Here is a 23,770-nt window from a genome sequence, read left to right on the forward strand (position 1 = left end):
TCCATCGCCAAACCTTTACCACCTGATGCCTGGAGGAAGAACACTTCATATTCTGCCTTGGGACCCCGCAACCACACGGAATCAATGTGGATGACCCCAGTTTCCTCATTTCCTCTTCCCCACATTATTCCAGTCCCAAGCCTCCAGCTTGGCACTGGCTCCTGACCTATCCATCACCTTTCCCATTTCTGTGCTCCACCCTCCTCTCTGTCTTATCACCTTCTCCCTTACCTCCATCCACCTATCTCTTTCCCAGCTACCTTTCCCCCAACCCCATCCCCCTCTCATTTATCTCTCAGACCACTCGGCCCACCAGCCTCATTCCTGATCAAGGGCTTTAGTCGATTCTCCTGCTCCTCGGATGCTACCTGACCTGCTGTGCTTTTCCAGCAACACTCTCTCGACTCTGATCTCCAGCATCTACAGTCCTCACTTCCTCCATCGAAGGATGTGGGCCAAGTCCAGGGAAATGGGGTTAGCGTGGATGGACATTTTGGTCGGCATGGACCAGTTTGGGCCAAAGGGCCTGTCCCTGTGCTGTAGGACTCCATGACTCTATGACACCCTTCCATCTCAACCCTCTGTCTTCTATGACCAAGTCAGTTTTGTATACATCTAGCCAGCCTAACATGAATGCCATGAGATTTTAGTTTCCCTCATCAATTATCTTTGTCACCTCTTCAAAAAATTTAAACAAGTGGGTGAGACATGACCTTTCCCACGCTGCTTGTCACTGACTTAATCCATCTTCTTATCCCTCAGTCCCTTTTCTCAGAGCTTCCCCACCACAGATGTTACGCTCATCGGCCTATATCCCTGCTTCCTTTCTTAAACAGGAGAACAACATTGGCTAATCTCTCATCCTCTGAGACCTCACCTGTGGGCAAAGGGGTTCTGAAGATATCTGGTCATGCCCCAGCTATTTCTCACAAATAACTTGGATAGATCCCATCTGGCCCTGGGGACTTGTCTACCTTAATGTAATTTACTAATGGTGGCATGGAACTATCATTAATTATTGTAAAGCTATCTGGTTCGTTCATATCCTTAAGGGAAGGACATCCTTTGCTGCATTTGTCTTTTGGCCTTTGTGACAGTTTAATGGTCAGCATCTCAGCCGCAGTGTATCTTTTATGGACAGACCAGTACTGAGGAACTCTATTCAATCAGGCTCTTTCTCCCCAGATACCTCACAACCAAAGACTTCCAGATATCATACCATCTATCAAATGAGACTGTGGTGACAGAGAAAGGCACTGATCTGGTAAGCAATCTCTTGGAGATGGAATTTGATTGAATGTGGCCTGAAGAATGTGCCTTTTTACTTTGCTGGATTTTTGACTGCGAACTGAAATAGAAAACCAATGAATGTGGAAAGAATTCCTGTACTTTTGAAAAGTAAGTGACCTGACTGTCCTTGTCAGTGCTGTTTATACAGCTGCTGGTTCAGACAGTGTGGGGGAAGCTCGAAAGATGGGCTGGAGCATGGGGATGTCTACAAGAGGGATTTGGCCAGCATAAGACCATAAGACAGAGAAACAGAAATTAGGCTATTCGGCCCATCGAATCTGCTCTACCATTCAATCATGGCTGATAGGTTTTACCAACCTCATTTTCCTGCTTTCTCCCAGTAACCCATGATCTCCTTGGTAATGAAGAACTTGTCAATTTCTGTTTTCAATATACTCAATGACCTGGGCTCCACAGCCTTCTGTGACAATCAATTCCACAGGTCCATCACTCTCTGGCTAAAGACATTTCTCCATATCTCAGTTTTAGAGGGTCTTCCCTTTACTGTAAGGCTGTTCCCTCAGCTCCTCGTTTCTCCTGCCAAAGGAAGCCCCTTCCCAATGTCCTCTGTGACCAGGTTACTCAGTATTCTGTAAGATTGAATCAGATTCCTCCCCTCTCATCCTTCTAAACTCCAATAAGTTGAGTCCTGGAGTCCTCAACACGTAACAGATTAATCTGTGGAAGGGTGGGTAGTTATTGATTTAAAAAGCTTTCTACCCACTGGTACTTACAGGAAGGTGATGGCCTAACCATGTTATTGTTAGACTATTAATGTCGAGACTCCGGTATTGTCCCAGGGACATGAGTTCAAATTTGGCCATCATGGAAAGTGGAATTTGCAATTCAGTGAAAACCAGGAATAAAATTCTGCTGGGTGGGAAACGAGATCCAAGTCAATGTATTTGTTGATAGAGTTCCAGGATAGATAACCACAAAACAACATGTCCCTCTCTCACTAGTATCCTTACATACGGATGAGGAAGGACACCACTTCGACTGGGACAACACATCCATCCTAGGACAAGCCTGAGACACGCACAAAAATTCCTAGGAGCATGGCATTTCAACTGGAACTCTATCAACAAATATATTGACTTAGATCCCATTCACTGAAATGGGAAACCGGTACCTGTCAGGCAGGGAGGAAGATATAGAGCGCGGGAGCCGTGGTTTACGAAGGAAGTGGAATCCCTGGTCAAGAAGAAGCAGGAGGCTTATGTTAGGACAAAATGTGAAAACTCAGTTAGGGCACTTGAGGGTTACAAGGAAGTCAGGAAAGACCTAAAAAGAGAGCTCAGAAGAGCCAGGAGGGGACATGAGATGTTGTTGGCGGATAGGATCAGGGTAAACCCTAAGGCTTTCTATAGGTATGTCAGAATAAAAGAATGATGAGAGTTAAATTAGGGCCAATCAAGGATAATAGTGGGAAGTGGGAATAGTGGACTCAGAGGAGATAGGGGAAGCACTAAATAAATACATTTCGACAGTGTTCACTATAGAAAATGAAAATGTTGGTGAGGAAGATACAGAGATACTTACATCTAGACTAGAAGAGATTGAGATTCACAAGGAAGAGGTATTAGAAATACTGCAGAGTGTGAAAATAGACAAGTCCCCTGGGCCTGATGGGATTTATCCTAGGATCCTCTGGGAAGCAAGGGAAGAGATTGCCAAGCCTTTGGCATTGATTTTCTTAGATTAGATTACTTACAGTATAGAAACAGGCCCTTCGGCCCAACAAGTCCACACCGACCCGCTGAAGCACAACCCACCCATACCCCTACATTTACCCCTTACCTAACACTATAGGCAATTTAGCATGGCCAATTCACCTGACCCACACATCTTTGGACTGTGGGAGGAAACCGGAGCACCCGGAGGAAACCCACGCAGACACGGGGAGAACGTGCAAACTCCACACAGTCAGTTGCCTGAGGCGGGAATTGAACCCGGATCTCTGGCACTGTGAGGCAGCAGTGCTAACCACTGTGCCACCGTGCCGCCCACAAATCACCATTATCTACAGGAATAGTGCCTGAGGACTGGAGAATGTCAAATGTGACTCCCTTGTTCAAAAAGAGGAGGAGAGACAATCCTGGTAATTACAGACCAGTGAGCCTTACTTCAGTTGTTGGTGAAGTGTTGGAAAAGGTTATAAGAGATAGGATTTATAATCATCTAGAAAAGAATAATTTGATTAGGGATAGTCAGCACGGCTTTGTGAAGGGTAGGTCGTGCCTAATGAATCTTTTTTTTTGACGAAGTGAACAAACAGGTGGATGAGAGTAAACTGGTTGATGGTGTTTATAAGATTTCAGTAAGGCATTTGATAAGGTTCCCCACAGTGGGCTATTGTACAAAATGCAGAGGAATGGGATTGTGGGAGATGTAGCAGTTTGGATCAGTAATTGGCTTGCTGAAAGAAGACAGAGGGTGGTGGTTGATGGGAAATGTTCATCCTGGAATCCAGTTACCAGTGGTGTACCGCAAGGGTCAGTGTTGGGTCCACTGCTGTTTGTCATTTTTATAAACGACCTGGATGAGGGCGTAGAAGGGGGGGTTAGTATATTCGCAGACGACACTAAGGTCGGTGGAGTTGTGGATAGTGACGAAGGATGTTGTAGGTTACAGAGAGACATAGATAAGCTGCAGAGCTGGGCTGGGAGGTGGCAAATGGAGTTTAATGTGGGCAAGTGTGAGGTGGTACACTTTGGATGGAGTAACCGGAATTCAAAGTACTGGGCTAATGGTAGGATTCTTGAGAGTGCAGATGAGCAGAAGATCTCGGTGTCCAGGTACACAGCTCCCTGAAAGTTGCCACCCAGGTTGACAGGGTTGTTAAGAAGGTATACAGTGTTTTAGCTTTTATTAATAGAGGGATCGAAGTTCCGGAACCATGAGGTTATGCTGCAGCTGTATAAAACTCTGGTATGGTCCCACTTGTAGTATTGTGTACAGTTCTGGTCACTGCATTATAGGAAGGATGTGGAAGCTTTGGAAAGGGTGCAGAGGAGATTTACTCGGATGTTGCCTGGTATGGAGGAAAGGTCTTACGAGGAAAGGCTGAGGGACTTGAGGCTGTTCTTGTTAGAGAGAAGGAGGGTGAGAGGTGACTTAATAGAGACATACAAGATAATCAGAGGGTTAGATAGGGTGGACAGTGAGAGCCTTTTTCCAAGTATGGGGATGGTGAGCATGAGAGGGCATAGCTTTAAATTGAGGGGTGATAGATATAGGACAGATATCAGAGGTAGTTTCTTTACTCAGAGAGTAGTAAGGGTAGGGAATGCTTTGCCTGCAATGGTAGTAGATTCGCCAAGTTTAAGTGCATTTAAGTTGTCATTGGACAAGCATATGGATGTACATGGAATAGTGTAGGTGGGATGGGCTTCAGATTGGCGTGACAGGTTGGCGCAACATCGAGGGCCGAAGGGCCTGTACTGCGCTGTAATGTTCTATGTTCTATGTTACCACCCCATGAGTAAAAGAACAGGAAATGACATCGCCATAGGAAATGATGTCACCACAGGAAATGACATCGCCAAACCCAAGGAAACCTACACATAGAAATAGAAAGCAGAAAACACCAGCAGTGCTTTGTCTGGAGCTTCACTGAACGGGTTATCCACTATGGTGACAAAACGTCTGAAAATGAGCCTTCCAGCTCAGTGAGCAAACTTACATCCATGAATAGGGAGGGTTTGGAGGGATATGGACTGGATACTGGTCATTGGGACCAGGTTAGGTTAGGACATCTGGTCAGCATGGATGGGTTGGACAGGGTGGATGGGAGAGTCTGTTTCCGTGCTGTACATCTCTATGACTCTTTGACTCGAAGTTGAATCTCTTGTTAAGAGGAAGAAGGAGGCTTATGTTAGGATGAGATATAAAGGCTCAGTTAGAGCTCTTGAGATTTACAAGTTCGACAGAAAAGACTTAAAGAGAGAGCTAAGAAGAGCCAGGAGGCAACGTGAGATGTTGTTGGCGGATAGGATCATGGAAAATGCTAAAGCTTTCTGTAGGTATATCAGGGATAAAGGAATGACGAGAGAAAGATTAGAGCCATCTAGCCAGGAAAGGGATTGAGGATCTGAAAAGTGACTACAGAGAGTTAGGTAGGAAGCTGAAGAGCAGGACGAGTAGAGTAGTGATCTCGGGTTTGCTGTCGGTGCCACGAGATAGTGAGATGAGGAACAGTCAGCGAATGCAGCTTAACACGTGGCTGCAAGGCTGGTGCAGGAGGGAGGGCTTCAGATACATAGACCATTGGGATACCTTCTGGGGAAGGTGGGACCTGTACATGAAGGACAGGTTGCCCCTGAACTGGAGGGGCACAGATGTCCTGGGTGGGAGATGTGCTCATGTGGTTCGGGAGGGTTTTAAACTAGTTTGGCAGGGGGTGGGAATCAGAGCCACATGTCTGAGAGGGGGTCGGGGGGTCAGTTGCAGATGGGTCAGTGACAGGGTACGGTGAATCTATCAGGAAGGTTTCTCACACAATGAAACAAAGGGATCAGTTAAAGTTTCAGAAATAAGAGTGACAAACTCAGAGCATGGATCAATACTTATGGCTACGATGTTGTGGCCATAACGGAGACATGGGTTTCACTGGGGCAGGAATGGTTGCTAGATGTTCCAGGGTTTAGAACGGTTAAAAAGAACAGGGAGGGTGGAACAAGAGGAGGGGGTGTAGCATTGCTTATCAGAGAGTGCATCACAGCTACAGAAACGAAGGTTGGTGAGGAAGGTTTGTCTACTCAGTCAGGATGGGTGGAAGTTGGGAACAGCCACTGCAATGGGGGTTTACTACAGACCACCTAATAGCAGTAGAGAGATTGGAGATCTCAATGACGGGCAGATTCTGGAAAAATGTAGATGCAGCAGGGTTGTTGTTACGGGTGACTTCAACTTTCCCAATATCGACTAGAACCTCCTTAGTGCAAAGTTTAAAATCAGACAACACTCAGTTATAGTCCAACAGGTTTAATTGGAAGCACTAGCTTTCATTGAAGACTCAACAAGCAATCAAAGTGTTTTTCAATGTATAATTCCAGATACATCACACTGTAAACTTTTACTATAAATTCTATGTCTTACAATTGTGTCCTCCACAATCACCTGATGAAGGAGCGACGCTCTGAAAGCTAGTGTGCTTCCAATTAAACCTGTTGGTCTATAGCTTGGTGTTGTGTGATTTTTAACTTTGTACAGCCCAGTCCAACATCAGCATCTCCAAATCATGACTCCTTAGTGCAGATGGTTTGGATGGAGCCGTTTTTGTCAGGTGTATTCAGGAGGGTTTCCTTACTCAGTATGTAGACAGGCCGACGAGGGGAGAGGCCATTTTGGATTTGGTGCTCGGCAACGAGCCAGGACAGGTGTCAGATCTCACGGTGGGAGAGCACTTTGGTGACAGTGATCACAACTGCCTCACATTTACCATCGCCTTGGAGAGGAAAAGGAGCAGTTACCGAGGGAAGATATTTAATTGGGGAAAAGGAAATTATGACGCTATCAGACAGGAGTTGGGAAGTACAGACTGGGAGCAATTGTTCCACAGAAAGGGCACAGCAGACATGTGGAGACTATTTAAGGAGCAGTCGTTGTGAGTGATGCACGAATTTGTCCCTCTGAGACAGGTAAGAAGGTGTAAGAGAGGCTTGGCAAGTAGGATTAGGGAGAACCCAAAGGCATTTTACTCCTCTGTGAGGAATAAGAGAATGATCAGGGAGAAGGTCGGCCGATCAGGGATAGCGGAGGGAATTGTGTGTGAAATCTGAGCAGATAGGGGAAGCCCTAAATGAGTTTTTTGCTTCCCTTTTCACCAAGGAAAGGAAACTTGTAAATGAAAACTTAGAGGTGCTGGAGTACAGTCTTGACCAGATCAAGATTGAAGAAGTTGATGTGCTAGAAATTTTGGCAAAAATTAAGATTGATATGTCCCTGGGACCAGATCACATTTGTCCTCGGCTGCTCCGAGACTTGAGAAAGTAGGTTGCTAAGTCACTGGTGAGGATATATGCTTCCTCACTCTCCACGGGGGACGTACCGGAGGATGGAGGGAGGCGAATGGTGTTTCTTTTTTCAAGAAGGGTAATAGAGAAATCCCTGACAATTACAGACCAGTCAGTCTCACATCAGTAGTCAGCAAGGGTTTGGAAAGAAGTCTGAGAGATAGGATTTATGACTATTTGGAAAAGCATAGTGCGATTAAAGGCAGTCAGCATGGCTTTGTGAGGGGCAGGTCATTCCTCACAGGCCTTAATGAGTTCTTTGAGGAGGTGACGAGGCAGGTCAGTGAAGGTCGAGCAGCGGATGTGGTATATATGGACCTCAGCAAAGCATTTGATAGCTTCCCTATGGTTGCCTCATTCATAAAGTCAGGAAGTATGGGATACAGGGAGATTTGGCTATCTGGATTCAGAATTGGCTGGCTGACAGAAGGCAGAGAATGGTTGTAGATGGAAAGTATTCTATCTGGAGGTCAGTGTTGAGTGGGGTCCCGCAGGGCTCGGTTCTTGGGGCCTCTGCTCTTTGTAATTTTTATAAATGACTTGGATGAGGAGGTTGAGGGGTGTGTTAGTAAATTTGCAGATGACACAAAGGTTGGAGGTGTTGTCAATAGTATAGAGGGCTACTGCAGGCTGCAGCACAACATAGACAGGATGCAGAGCTGGGCTGAGAAATGGCAGATGGAGTTCAACCTGGATAAATGCGAAGTGATGCATTTTGGAAGGTTGAACCCGAATGCTGAATACAAGATTAAAGACAGGATTCTTGGCAGTGTGGAGGAACAGAGGGATCTGGGTGTGCAAGTACATAGATCCCTGAAAGCTATCCCCCAAGTGAATAGGGTTATTAAGAAAGTATATGGTGTTTTGGTTTTCATTGACAGGGGGATTGAGTTTAAGAGCCGCGAGGTTTTGCTGCAGCTCTACAAGTCCCTGGTGAGACCACACTTGGAATATTGTGTCCAGTTCTGGTTGCCCTACTAAAGGAAAGATACAGAGGCTTTGGAGAGGGTACAAAGGAGGTTTACCAGGATGCTGCCTGGACTGGAGGGCTTGCCTTATGAAGGGAGGTTGACTAAGCTCAGACTTTTCTCTCTGGAGAGTAGGAGGAAGAGAGGAGACCTGATTGTATACATGATAATGAGAGGAATAAATAGAGTCAACAGCTAGAGACTTTTCCCCAGGGCGGGATTGACTGGCACGAGGGATCATAGTTTGAAGATATTAGGAGAAAGGTATAGAGGGGACATTAGTGATAGGTTCTTTACGCAGAGAGTTGTGAATGCATGGAATATACTGCTAGCTGTGGTGGTGGAAGCAGAATCATTGGGGACATTTAAGTGACTGCTGGACATGCACATGGAGAGCAGTGAGTTGTGGGGTGCGTAAATTAGGTTATTTTATTTTAGATAGGAATAATCCTCAACACAATATCATTCTCCGAAGCGCCTGTTCTGTGCTTTAATTTACTATGTTCTAACCAATCGATGTCAGTTGTGGGAAGTTGTGCGTGGATTCCGAGGAGATATGGGAATATTTTTCATCAGTATTCCCACTGGAAAAAGACAGTGTTGTCGAGGAGAATACTGAGATGCAGGCTACTAGGCTACACGGGATTGAGGTTCACAAGGAGGAGCTGTTAGCAATTCTGGAAAGTGTGAATATACTAAGTCCCCTGGACTGGATGGAATTTATCCCAGGATTCTCTGGGAAGCCTTTGACTTTGATCTTTATGTTGTCATTGTCTGTCTACAGGAGTAGTGCCAGAAGACTGGAGAACAGCAAATGCTGTTACTTGTTTAAGAAGGGGAGTAGAGACAACCTGGTAATTATAGACCAGTGAGCCTCACTTCAGTTGTGGTTAAAGTAAGGTTGTAAGAGATAGGATTTATAATCATCGAGAGAGAGAAATAAGTTGATGTGGGATAGTCAACATGGTTTTGTGAAGAGTAGGTCGTGCCTCTCAAACTTTACTGAGTTCTTCAATAAGAAGGAGACTAAATGAGGATGTAGTGGTTGATGTGGTGTATATGGATTTCAGTGAGGTGTTCGATAAGGGTCCCCATGATAGGCTATTGTACAAAATACAGAGGGACATAGGTGAGCTGCAGAGCTGGGCTGAGAGTCATAGAGTCATAGAGATGTACAGCAAGATGTTGCAGTTGTATAAGACTCTGGTGCGGCCTCATCTGGAGTATTGTGTGCAGTTTTGGTCACCATACTATAGGAAGGATGTGGAAGCTTTAGAACGAGTGCAGAGGAGGTTTACCAGGATGTTGCCTGGAATGGTAGGAAAATCTTATGAGGAAAGGCTGAGGCACTTGGGGCTGTTCTCATTGGAGAAGAGAAGGTTTAGGGGAGATCTGATAGAAGTGTATAAGATGATTAGGGGTTTAGATAGGGTAGATACTAAGAACCTTTTACCGCTAATGGAGTCAGGTGTTACTAGGGGACATAGCTTTAAATTAAGGGGTGGTAGGTATAGGACAGATGTTAGGGGTAGATTCTTCACACAGCGGGTTGTGAGTTCATGGAATGCCCTGCCCGTATCAGTGGTGAACTCTCCTTCTTTATGGTCATTTAAGCGGGCATTGGATAGGCATTTGGAAGTTATTGGGCTAGTATAGGCTAGGTAGGATTCGGTCGGCGCAACATCGAGGGCCGAAGGGCCTGTACTGCGCTGTATCCTTCTATGTTCTATGTTCTATGAAACAGACCCTTCAGTCCAACCCGTCCATGCCGACCAGATATCCCAACCCAATCTAGTCCCACCTGCCAGCACCCGGCCCATATCCCTCCAAACCCTTCCTATTCATGTTGCAGTTGTATAAGACTCTGGTGCGGCCTCATCTGGAGTATTGTGTGCAGTTTTGGTTGCCATTCTGTAGGAAGGATGTGGAGGCATTGGAACGGGTGCAGAGGAGGTTTACCAGGATGTTGCCTGGCATGGTAGGAAGATCGTATGAGGAAAGGCTGAGGCACTTGGGGCTGTTCTCATTGGAGAAAAGAAGGTTTAGGGGAGATTTGATAGAGGTGTACAAGATGATTAGGGGTTTAGATAGGTTGACAGTGAGAACCTTTTTCCGCTAATGGAGTCATCTGTTACTAGGGGATACAGCTTTAAATTAAGGGGAGGTTGGTATAGGACAGATGTTAGGGGTAGATTCTTTACTCAGCGGGTTGTGAGTTCATGGAATGCCCTGCCAGTAGCAGTGGTGGACTCTCCCTCTTTATGGTCATTTAAGCGGGCATTGGATAAGCATATGGAGGTTATTGGGCTAGTGTAGGTTAGGTAGACTTTGGTCGGCGCTACATCGAGGGCCGAAGGGCCTGAACTGCGCTGTATTTTTCTATGTTCTATGTTCTATTCATATACCCATCCAAATGCTTCTTAAATGTTTCAATTGTACCAGCCTCCACCACATCCTCTGGCAGCTCATTCCATACCCGTACCACCCTCTGTGTGAAAAAATGCCCCTTAGATCCCTTTTTTTATCTTTCCCCTCTCACCCAAAACCTATGCCCTCTAGTTCTGGACTCCCCCACCCCAGGGAAGAGACTTTGTCTTTTTATCCGATCCATGCCCCTTATAATTTTATAAACCTCTATAACGTCACCCCTGAGCCTCCGACGCACCAGGGAAAACAGCCCCAGCCGGTTCAGCCTGTCCGTATAGCTGAAATCCTCCAACCCTGGCAACATCTATCCAACATCCATCCAAAATTGGAGGGGTAGTGGACAGCGAAGAGGGTTACCTCAGATTACAACAGGATCTTGACCAGATGAGCCAATGGGCTGAGAAGTGGCAGATGGAGTTTAATTCAGATAAATGCGAGGTGCTGCATTTTGGGAAAGCAAATCTTAGCAGGACTTATACACTTAATGGTAAGGACCTAGGGAGTGTTGCTGAACAAAGCGACCTTGGATTGCAGGTTCATAGCTCCTTGAAAGTGGAGTCGCAGGTAGTTAGGATAGTGAAGGAGGTGTTTGGTATGCTTTCCTCTATTGGTCAGAGTATTGAGTACAGGAGTTGGGAGGTCATGTTGTGGCTGTACAGGACATTGGTTAGGCCACTGTTGGAATATTGTGTGCAATTCTGGTCTCCTTCCTATCGGAAAGATGTTGTGAAACTTGAAAGGGTTCAGAAACGATTTACAAGGATTTTGCCAGGGTTGGAGGATTTGAGCTACAGGGAGAGGCTGTGCAGGCTGGGGCTGTTTTCCCTGGAGCGTCGGAGTCTGAGGGGTGACTTATAAAGGTTTACAAAATTACGAGAGGCATGAATAGGATAAATAGACAAAGTCTTTTCCCTGCGGTGGGAGAGTCCAGAACTAGAGGGCATAGGTTTAGGGTGAGAGGGGAAAGATATAAAAGAGAAGTAAGAGGCAACTTTTTCACACAGAGAGTGGTACGTGTATGGAATGAGCTGCCAGAGGATGTGGTGGAGGCTGGTACAATTACAACATTTAAGAGGCATCTGGATGGGTATATGAATAGGAAGGGTTTGGAGGGATATGGGCCGGGTGCTGGCAGGTGGGACTAGATTGGGTTGGGATATCTGGTCGGCATGGACGGGTTGGACCGAAGGGTCTGTTTCCATGCTGTACATCTCTATGGCTATGACTCTATTTAAAAGATATTTGGATAAATACATGAATATTATTGCCCAGGAGCAGGCAGGTGGGACCATTCTATTTTGGGATATTGTTCAGCATAGACTGGTTGGACTGAGAAGTCTGTTTCTGTGCTGTAAGATTGTATGACAAGAGAGTTGCAAGACACTGTTGAAATTTTTTTTTGCTGTCAATGTATTAAACTCTGTATTGCTTTAATGCTGTTTCAAATTCTTCAACATCCTGTCATAGTCACATTAACAAAATCATACCTCACAGACAGTGTCCCAGACCCCACTATCACCATCCCTGGACATGCCCTGTCCCACTGGCAGGACATTCCCAGCAGAGGTGGGGGGCAGCACAGTGGGATACAGTCGGGAGGGAGTTGCCCTGGGAATCCTCAACATTGACTCCGGATCCCATGAAGTCTCATGGTTTCAGGTTAGACATGAGCAAGGAAACCCCCTGCTGATTACCACATACCGCCCTCTCTCGGCTGATGAATCATTACTCCTCCATGTTGAACACACTCAGAGGAAGCACTGAGGGTGACAAGGACACAGAATGTCCCCTGGGTGGGGGATTTCAATGTCCCACCACCAAGAGGCGCTCGACAGCAGTATTACTGATCGAGCTGGTCGGGTCCTAAAGGACCTCGCTGTTAGACTGGGTCTGCGGCAGGTGGGGAGGGAACCAACAAGAGGGAAAACCATACTGACCTCATCCTCCCCAATCTGCCGGCTGCAGGTGTATCTGACCATGACAGGATCGGTGAGAGTGACCATGGCACATGTTGAAGATGCAAGAATGAGCAAGCTGTCAGCCCCTTAGACTCAGGCCTACAGAGCAGCAAGTTACAAAAACGGAAATTGCTGGAAAAGCTCAGCAAGTCTGGCAGCATCTGGAGAGAAAAATCAGAGTTAACATTTCAGATTGAATGACCCTTCCTCAGAATTGATGGTGGCTGGCAAAATATTGGTTTATATGCAGCACATAGAGTGGGTGAAGGTCGAAGGAGTAAACACTGGGTAGCAATAGAGCTCAAAGGGAGACAAGAGCAATTAGACAGACAAAGTAATGGATAATGATCTGGCTCGGAGGATGAATAGCTGTTAATGGGGACTGTTAGTGGCTAACAATGAGTTAACAACAGTCTAGATCAGAGTGGTGCTGGAAAAGCACAGCAAGTAAGAACCCTTCGTGCCCGAAACATTGATTCTCCTGCTCCTCGGATTCTGCCTGACCTGCTGCGCTTTTCCAGCACCACTCTGATCTAGACTCTGGTTTCCAGCATCTGCAGTCCTCACTTTTGCCTGATGAGTTAATGACATCCTAACCAATCCTGGCGTGTGGGTGTTGGGTAAGGACATGGAGATTTTAAGACCTAAAGTTGTTGAGCTTGATATTGAGTCTGGAAACCTGCAGGGTCCCTAAGTGGAAAATGAGGTGCTTGATGTTTCTTTTTTTGTTGTTCTGAATTCCAATATCCGTTAATGTTTAGTCCAGTTGCCTCTTTCTGAGACCCAATGTTCTTGTTACATTTGTTCTGTAATGTTAATGGCATTTAACATATGGAAAACTTCCTGAGAGGTTTTCTTGGGATGCAATGAAATGAGGAGGGATTGATACTGAGATGTGACCATCTTCTTACAGTACCAGTGTTACTATCAGGGATCTGTGCGAAGATATCCTGGATCCCAGGTCTCTGCAAGCACCTGCTCAGGACTCAGGTAAACTGACAGATACTTCTCTGCACTTTACTCAGGTTCATGAAACTTAAGCTAAAATAGTCAATGGCTTTAATCTGTGACCTATTCAGTTGGGGAGACCTTGTCAATGAAATAAAATGTTTTTATTCTACTGAAAAAAAATGTGTTGCTGACTGTGTAACTATGTTAACTGTTTTATGAGAGAAAGTAGAGAATTAAAAGCAATCTTCACACCCTTCCTAGACACAGAGAGAGACAGCTGAAGGGCTTTTGCCCGAAACGTCGGTTTGCTGCTCCCCGGATGCTGCCTGAACTGCTGTGCTCCTCCAGCATCTTTAATCCAGAAGCTGAACCAAATCAGCCTTTAGAACATAGAACATAGAACAATACAGCACAGAACAGGCCCTTCGGCCCACGATGTTGTGCCGAACATCTATCCTCGATTAAGCACCCATCCATGTACCTATCCAATTGCCGCTTAAAGGTCGCCAATGATTCTGACTCTACCACTCCCACGGGCAGCGCATTCCATGCCCCCACCACTCTCTGGGTAAAGAACCCACCCCTGACATCTCCCCCATACCTTTCACCCTTCACCTTAAATTTATGTCCCCTTGTAACACTCTGTTGTACCCAGGAAAAAGTTTCTGACTGTCTACTCTATCTATTCCTCTGATCATCTTATAAACCTCTATCAAGTCACCCCTTATCCTTCGCCGTTCCAACGAGAAAAGGCCGAGAACTCTCAACCTATCCTCGTACGACCTATTCTCCATTCCAGGCAACATCCTGGTAAATCTCTGCACCCTCTCCAAAGCTTCCACATCTTTCCTAAAGTGAGGCGACCAGAACTGCACACAGTACTCCAAATGTGGCCTAACCAAAGTCCTGTACAGCTGCAACATCACTTCACGACTTTTGAATTCAATCCCTCTGCTAATGAACGCTAATACACCATAGGCCTTCTTACAAGCTCTATCCACCTGAGTGGCAACTTTCAAAGATCTATGTACATAGACCCCAAGATCCCTCTGTTCCTCCACCTTACTAAGAACCCTACCGTTAACCCTGTATTCCGCATTCTTATTTGTTCTTCCAAAATGGACAACCTCACATTTGGCAGGGTTGAACTCCATCTTCCACTCCTCAGCCCATCGCTGCATCATATCTAAGTCCCTTTGCAGCAGACAACAGCCCTCCTCACTGTCCACAACTCCACCAATCTTCGTATCATCTGCAAATTTACTGACCCACCCTTCGACTCCCTCATCCAAGTCATTAATAAAAATTACAAACAGCAGAGGACCCAGAACTGATCCCTGCGGAACTCCACTTGTAACTGGGCTCCAGGCTGAATATTTACCATCTACCACCACTCTCTGACTTCGACCGGTTAGCCAGTTTTCTATCCAATTGGCCAAATTTCCCTCTATCCCATGCCTCCTGACTTTTCGCATAAGCCTACCATGGGGAACCTTATCAAACGCCTTACTAAAATCCATGTACACTACATCCACTGCTCTACCCTCATCCACATGCTTGGTCACCTCCTCAAAGAATTCAATAAGACTTGTAAGGCAAGACCTACCCTTCACAAATCTGTGCTGGCTGTCCCTAATCAAGCAGTGTCTTTCCAGATACTCATAAATCCTATCCCTCAGTACCCTTTCCATTACTTTCCATTAGTAAGACTAACTGGCCTGTAATTCCCGGGGTTATCCCTATTCCCTTTTTTGAACAGGGGCACAACATTCGCTACTCTCCAGTCCCCTGGTACCACCCCCGTTGACAGTGAAGACGAAAAGATCATTGCCAACGGTACTGCAATTTCCTCTCTTGCTTCCCACATAATCCTAGGATATATCCCGTCAGGCCCGGGGGACTTGTCTATCCTCAAGTTGTTCAAAATGTCCAACACATCTTCCTTCCTAACAAGTATCTCTTCTAGCTTACCAGTCCGTTTCACACTCTCCTCTTCAACAAAACGGTCCCTCTCGTTCGTAAATACTGAAGAAAAGTACTCATTCACAGTGTAACTGGACTGGGATGTGTTTGCACAGCAGGGTAAGGGTCACTCACTGTGTATCTGTACTGGGATGAGTTTATTCAGCAGAGTTAGGGTTACTCACTGTAGAACTGTACTGGGATGTGTTTATACAGCAGGGTGAGGGTCACTCACTGTGTAACTACTGTGATGTGTTTATACAGCAGGGTGTGGGTCACTCACTGTGTATCTGTACTGGGATGTGTTTATACAGCAGGGTGAGGGTCACTCACGCTGTAACTCTACTGGGATGTGTTTATTCAGCAGGGTATGGGTCACTCACTGTGTTACTGTACTGGGAAGTGTTTATACAGCAGGGTAAGGGTAACTCACTGTGTAACTGTACAGGGATGTGTTTATTCAACAGGATGAGGGTCACTCACTGTATAAATCTACTAGGGTGTGTTTATTCAGCAGGGTAAGGGTCACTCACTGTGTAACTGTACTGGGATGTGTTTATTCAGCAGGGTAAGGGTCACTCATTGTGTAACTGAACTGGGTTGTGTTTATACAGCAGGGTGAGGGTCACTCACTGTGTTACTGTACTGGGATGTGTTTATACAGCAGGGTGAGGGTCACTCACTTTGTAACTGTACTGGGATGTGTTTATACAGCAGGGTGAGGGTCACTCACTGTGTTACTGTACTGGGATGTTTTTATACAACAGGGGAAGTGTCACTCACTGTGTATCTGTACTGGGATGTGTTTATACAACAGGGTAAGGGTCACTCACTGTGTATCTGTACTGGGATGTGTTTATTCAGCAGGGTAAGGGTCACTCACTGTGTAACTGTACTGGGATGTGTTTATACAGCAGGGTGAAGGTCACTCACTTTGTAACTGTACTGGGATGTGTTTATACAGCAGGGTGAGGGTCACTCACTTTGTAACTGTACTGGGATGTGTTTATACAACAGGGTCAGGGTCACTCACTGTGTAACTGGACTGGGATGTGTTTACACAGCAGGGTAAGGGTCTCTCACTGTGTAACTGTACTGGGATGAGTTTATTCAGCAGAGTTAGGGTTACTCACTGTAGAACTGTACTGGGATGTGTTTATACAGCAGGGTGAGGGTCACTCACTGTGTAACTACTGTGATGTGTTTATACAGCAGGGTGTGGGTCACTCACTGTGTATCTGTACTGGGATGTGTTTATTCAACAGGGTGAGGGTCACTCATTGTATAAATCTACTGGGTTGTGTTTATTCAGCAGGGTGAGGGTCACACAATGTGTAACTGTACTGGGATGTGTTTATTCAGCAGGGTGAGGGTCACTCAGTGTGTTACTGTACTGGGATGTGTTTATACAGCAGGGTGTGGGTCACTCACTGTGTATCTGTACTGGGGTGTGTTTATACAGCAGGGTAAGGGTCACTCACGCTGTAACTGTACTGGGATGTGTTTTGTACAGCAGGGTAAGGGTCACTCAGTGTGTAAATGTACTGGGATGTGTTTATTCAGCAGGGAGAGGTTCATTCACTGTGTAACTGTACTGGGATGTGTTTTTTCAGCAGGGTGAGGGTCACTCACTTTGTAACTGTACTGGGACGTGTTTATACAACTGGGTAAGGGTCACTCACTGTGTAACTGGACTGGGATGTGTTTACACAGCAGGTTAAGGGTCACTCACTGCGGAACTGTACTGGGGGTCTCTAAACAGCAGTGTGGGGGTCACTCACTGTGTAACTGTACTGGGATGTGTTTATACAGCAGGGTGAGGGTCACTCACTGTGTAACTCTACTGGGATGTGTTTATTCAGCAGGGTGAGGGTCCCTCAGTGTGTTACTGTACAATGATGTGTTTATTCAGCAGGGTATGGGTCACTCACTTTGTAACAGTACTGGGATGTGTTTATACAGCAGGGAGAGGGTCATTCACTGTGTAACTGTACTGGGATGTGTTTATTCAACAGGGTGAGGGTCACTCATTGTATAAATCTTCTGGGGTGTTTTTATTCAGCAGGGTGAGTGTCACCCAATGTGTAACTGTACTGGGATGTGTTTTTTCAGCAGGATAAGGTCCCTCACTATGTAACTGCACTGGGATGTGTTTATTCAGCAGTGTAAGGGTCACTCACTGTGTAACTGTACTGAGATGTGTTTATACAGCAGGGTGAGGGTTACTCACTGTGTAACTGTACTGGGGTACGTTTATTCAGCAGGGTGTGGGTCACCCACTGTGTAACTGAACTGGGATGTGTTTATTCAGCAGTGTAAGGGTCACTCACTTTGTAACAGTACTGGGATGTGTTTATTCAGCAGGGTGAGGCTCACTCACTGTGTAACTGTACAGGGATGTGTTTATTCAGCAAGATGAGGATCACTCACTGTGTAACTGTACTGGGATGTGTTTATTCAGCAGGGTGAGGGTTACTCACTGTTTAAATCTACTGGGGTGCGTTTATTCAGCAGGGTGAGGGTCACACAATGTGTAACTGAACTGGGATGTGTTTATTCAGCAGGATAAGGTCCCTCACTGCGTAACTGTACTGGGATGTGTTTATTCAGCAGGGTGTGGGTCCGTCACTGTGTAACTGTACTGGGATGTGTTTATTCAGCAGGTTGAGGAGCCTGGCCCCGTTGCTCAGAAGGGAAGAGTGGAGAAAAGTAGAGCGATAGTTCTTGGGGACTCAGTAGTGAGGGGCACAGATAGGCGGTTTTGTGGGGGCGACAGAGACTCACGATTGATATGTTGCCTCCCAGGTGCAAGGGTACGTGATGTCTCTGATGGTGTTTTCCGGGTCCTTAAGGGGGAGGGGGAGCAGCCCCAGATCGTGGTCCACTTTGGAACCAACGACATAGGTAGGAAGAGGGGTGAGGATGTCAGGCAGGCTTTCAGGCAGCTAGGTTGGAAGCTCAGAGCTAGAACAAACAGAGTTGTTGTCTCTGGTTTGTTACCCGTGCCACGTGATAGAGAGTCGAGGAATAGGGAGAGAGAACAGTTAAATGCGTGGCTACAGGGATGGTGCAGGAGGGAGGGATTCCGGTTTCTGGACAACTGGAGTTCTTTCTGGGGAAGGTGGGACCTCTATAAACAGGATGGTCTCCACCTTAACCTGAGGGGCACCAGCATCCTTGGGGGGAGGTTTGCTAGTGCTCTTTGGGAGGGGTTAAACTAACTCTGCAGGGGCATGGGAACCTGGACTGTAGCTTTATGGAACAGGACCTTGAGTGTAGGGAGGTTAGGAACAAGGCATCGATCTCGAAGGAGGGTGCCTGTAAACAGGAAGGTGGCTTGAAGTGTGTATACTTCAATGCCAGATGTATAAGAAATAAGGTAGGTGAACTTGCAGCGTGGGTTGGTACCTGGGACTTCGATGTTGTGGCCATTACAGAGACGTGGGTAGAACAGGGGCAGAAATGGCTGTTGCAGGTTCCAGGGTTTAAATGTTTTAGCAGGGTCAGAGATGGGGGTAAAAGAGGGGGTGGTGTGGCATTGCTTGTCAAGGATAGTATTACAGCGGTGGAAAGGACGATGGAGGAAGACTTGCCATCTGAGGTAGTTTGGGCTGAGGTTAGAAATAGGAAAGGTGAGGTCACCCTGTTAGGAGTTTTCTACAGGCCTCCCAATAGTCCGAGAGAAGTAGAGGAAAGTATTGCGAGGATGATTCAGGAGAAGAGTGAAAGTAGCAGGGGTGGTTGTTATGGGGGACTTTAACTTCCCAGATATTGACTGGGAAAGCTATAGCTCGAGTTTGTTAGATGGGTCGGTGTTTGTCCAATGTGTGCAGGAGGGTTTCCTGACAATATGTAGACAGGCCAACAAGAGGTGAGGCTATATTGGATTTGGTTCTGGGTAATGAACCAGGCCAGGTGTTAGACTTGGACGTAGGTGAGCACTTCGGGGACAGTGACCACAACTCGGTGACTTTTACTCTAGTGATGGAGAGGAATAAGTGTGCACTGCAGGGCAAGAGTTATAGCTGGGGGCAGGGAAATTATGATGCGGTGAGGCATGACTTAGGATGTGTGGTTTGGAAAAATAGGCTTCAAGGGAAGAACACAAATGATATGTGGAGATTGTTCAAGGATCAGCTATTGGGTGTCCTTGATAAGTATGTACCAGTCAGGCAGGGAGTAAAGGGTCTTGTGAGGGAGCCGTGGTTTAATAAGGAATTGGAATCCCTTGTGAAAGGGAAGAGGGCGGCCTATGTAAAGATGAGGCGTGAAGGTTCAGTTGGGGCGATTGAGAGTTATAAGGTAGCCAGGAAGGATCTAAAGAGCAAGCTAAGAGCAGCGAGAAGGGGACATGAAAAGTCCTTAGTTGGTAGGATTAGGGAAAACCCAAAGGCTTTCTATAGGTATGTCAGGAATAAAAGGATGACTAGGGTAGGTCTCGGTCCAGTCAAGGATAGTAGTGGGAAGTTGTGCGTGGAGGCTGAAGAGATTGGAGAGACACTGAATCAATACTTTTCGTCAGTATTCACTCAGGAACGGGACACTATTGCTGATGTGAATATTGAGTCACAAGTGATTAGAATGGATGGCCTTGAGGTATGTAGGGAAGAGGTCTGGGGAATACTGGAAAGGATGAAAATAGATAAGTCCCCTGGGCCTGATGGCATTTATCCTAGGATCCTCTGGGAAGCTAGGGAGGAGATAGCGGAGCCATTGGCCTTGATTTTTATGTCGTCATTGTCTACGGGAATAGTGCCAGAAGACTGGAGGATAGCGAATGTGGTTCCCTTGTTCAAGAAGGGGAGTAGGGATAGCCCGAGTAACTATAGGCCAGTGAGTCTCACTTCTGTTGTGGGCAAAGTCTTAGAGAGAATTGTAAGGGATAGGATTTATGAACATCTGGATAGGAATAATGTGATCAAGGATAGTCAGCATGGTTTTGTGAAGGGCAGGTCGTGCCTCACAAACCTTATTGAGTTCTTTGAGAAGGTGACTAAGGAGGTGGACGAGGGTAAAGCAGTAGATGTGGTGTATATGGATTTTAGCAAGGCGTTCGATAAAGTACCCCTTGGTAGGCTAATGCAAAAACTACGGAGGTATGGCATTGAGGGTGCGTTAGAGGTTTGAATTAGGAATTGGCTGGCTGGAAGAAGACAGAGGGTAGTAGTTGATGGAATAGGTTCATCTTGGAATGCAGTTACTAGCGGTGTTCCATAAGGATCTGTTTTGGGACCATTGCTGTTTGTCATCTTTATAAATGATCTCGAGGAAGGGCTTGAAAGCTGGGTGAGCAAGTTTGCGGATGACACGAAAGTCGGTGGAGTTGTGGACAGCGAAGAAGGATGTGGCAGGTTACAGCGGGATATAGATAAGTTGCAGAGCTGGGCAGAAAGGTGGCAAATGAGTTCAATGTAGCTAAGTGTGAAGTCATTCACTTTGGTAGGAGTTACAAGAAGATGGATTACTGGGCTAATGGTAGGCTACTTGGTAGTGTGGATGAGCAGGGGGATCTTGGTGTCCATGTACACAGATCTCTGAAAGTTGCCACCCAGGTAAATAGTGCTGTGAAGAAGGCATATGGTGTACTGGGCTTTATTGGTAGAGGAATTGAGTTCCAGAGTCCTGAGGTCATGTTGCAGTTGTATAAGACTCTGGTGCGGCCTCATCTGGAGTATTGTGTGCAGTTTTGGTCGCCATACTATAGGAAGGATGTGGAGGCACTGGAACGGGTGCAGAGGAGGTTTACCAGGATGTTGCCTGGCATGGTAGGAAGATCATATGAGGAAAGGCTGAGGCACTTGGGGCTGTTCTTATTGGAGAAAAGAAGGTTTAGGGGAGATTTGATAGAGATGTACAAGATGATTAGGGGTTTAGATAGGGTAGACAGTGAGATCCTTTTTCTGTTAATGGAGTCATCTGTTACTAGGGGACACAGCTTTAAATTAAGGGGTGGTAGGTATAGGACAGATGTTAGGGGTAGATTCTTTACTCAGCGGGTTGTGAATTCATGGAATGCCCTGCCAGTAGCAGTGATGGACTCTCCCTCTTTATGGTCATTTAAGCGGGCATTGGATAAGCATATGGAGGTTATTGGGCTAGTGTAGGTTAGGTAGGCTTGGATCGGCGCAACATCGAGGGCCGAAGGGCCTGTACTGCGCTGTATATTTTCTATGTTTCTTTCTATGTTCTAACTGTACTGGGATGTGTTTATACAACAGGGTAAGGGTCTCTCACTGTGTAACTGTACTGGGGGGTCTCTAAACAGCAGTGTGAGGGTCACTCACTTTGTCTCTGTACTGTGATGTGTTTCTACAGCAGGGTGAGGGTCACTCACTGTGTAACTGTACTGGGATGTGTTTATACAGCAGGTGATAGGTCACTCACTGTGTAACTGTACTGGGATGTGATTATTCAGCAGGGTAAGGGTCACTCACTGTGTAACTGTACTGGGGTGTGTTTATTCGGCATGGTGTAGAACACTCAGTTTGTGTTTCTTTCTAGGGCGTTATGTGTTGAGCAGGGTATGAGGTATATAATCTGTAAGTACAGGGTTGTTGTTAATTAAATGATTGTTGAGTGTTTTCTGTCTCTGTCTCTGTCTCTGTGTGTATCTCTCTCTCTTCCAGTGCTCTGATCTTTTTCAATAATCGAACCTATATTCTTGAACCTCTTGAGGGCGATGAAAGTGGCCGACATGTTGTATACAGAACTGAAGATTTCTCTCGAGTGTCCACTAACTGTGGAGTTAAGCATTCTGTCCAGGAGTTCACCATCACTGATCGTTTTCTGCCTCGACCAAGGGTAAGTGATAAACATAGCAACTGACTGAGTCAAAGCAACATAAGTCAGTACGTTACCTTGCAAAAATTCTGCCTAATCAGGCCATGTGCCCTCTACTTGATAATAATTAGAATATTTTTCACTATATTCTCTTAAAAGAAAAGAATTTCATGACAATATTTGTGGTCCATCACTAATTGCCATGATCAAGGTGTCAATGAGCTGTCTTCTACAACTACTGCAGTTCCCATGCTTCATGAACACCCAGACTGTTATTCAGTCGGGGCTTCCTGGAGTTTTTGAGTTGAAAAGGGACAATCTTTGGACAAATGTCTTGTGACTTCAATCAGATGCAACTTACCATTTTTAAACATTTACACTAAAACTCATGGCATCTTCTTGAGTCATAGACTCATACATCATGGAACAGAATCTTTGATCTAACCAATCTGCCTGTCCCTGGCCCAGTTCCATCCAAACCTTTCCTATTCATGTGATTATCCAAGTTTCTTTTAAATCTTGTAATTATGCCCACATCCGTCATTGCTTCAGAAAGTCCACTCCACACACAAACAACCCTCCGTGTATAAAATTTGCCCCTCATGTCTGTTTTAAAGCTCTCTCCTCTCATCTTAAAAATGAGCCTGCCAGTCTTGAAAGCCTCCATCCGAGGGAAAAGACACTCACCCTTACTCCTTTCCATGTCCTTCAAGAGTTTATAAGCCTCTATGTGGTCTCCCCTTTACCTCCTACACTCCAGTGAAAACACTCCTCTCCTGTTCAGCCTTTCCTTATAAACCAAATCTTCCATATCCAGCCACATCCTCATAAATATCTTCTGAATCTTCACTCGCGTAATAATATCCTTCTTGTAACTGGATGACCAGAACTGGACACATTATTCCAGAAAAGGCCTCACCATTGTCCTGGACAACCTTAACATGACATTCCAACTCCTGTACTGAAAGGACTGGGCAGTACCTTTTTAACCACACTGCCTGTATCTGACACAAACTTCAAACAATTATGTACCTGAACCAGAGGCCCATCTGTCAACAACAGTACCCAAGCTTGAAAAGTATGGTGCTGGAAAAGCGCAGAGGTCAGACAGCATCCAAGAAGCAGGAGAATCGACGGTTTAGATATTAACCCTTCATCAAGAATGTTCAGGGGTGAGAGCTGGGAGATAAATGGGGAGGTGGGGGTGAGGTAGCCGGGAAGGCAATAGGTAGATGCAGGTGGGGGTGATTGTAATAGGTCGGTGGGGAGGGTGGAGCAGATGGTGGGAAGGAAGATGGACAGTTTAAGAGCGTGGAATAGTGGTGCTGGAAGAGCACAGCAGTTCAGGCAGCATCCGAGGAGCAGGAAAATCGACGTTTCGGTCCTTTATCCCTGATGAAGGGCTTTTGCCCGAAAC

General features: G+C 46.0%; 1 long non-coding RNA gene across 1 annotated transcript; it reads left to right on the forward strand.

The window, feature by feature from the left end:
• The first annotated feature begins 1,199 nt into the window (after positions 1-1,199).
• Positions 1,200-22,317, forward strand: LOC132817423 (uncharacterized). Its single transcript, XR_009644877.1, has 3 exons — positions 1,200-1,264; positions 13,574-13,650; positions 22,249-22,317. It is a non-coding gene; the product is annotated as an uncharacterized LOC132817423 (long non-coding RNA).
• Positions 22,318-23,770: the final 1,453 nt, after the last annotated feature.

This window comes from Hemiscyllium ocellatum, chromosome 1 (genome assembly GCF_020745735.1).
Source record: "Hemiscyllium ocellatum isolate sHemOce1 chromosome 1, sHemOce1.pat.X.cur, whole genome shotgun sequence".
Lineage (NCBI taxonomy): Eukaryota > Metazoa > Chordata > Chondrichthyes > Orectolobiformes > Hemiscylliidae > Hemiscyllium > Hemiscyllium ocellatum.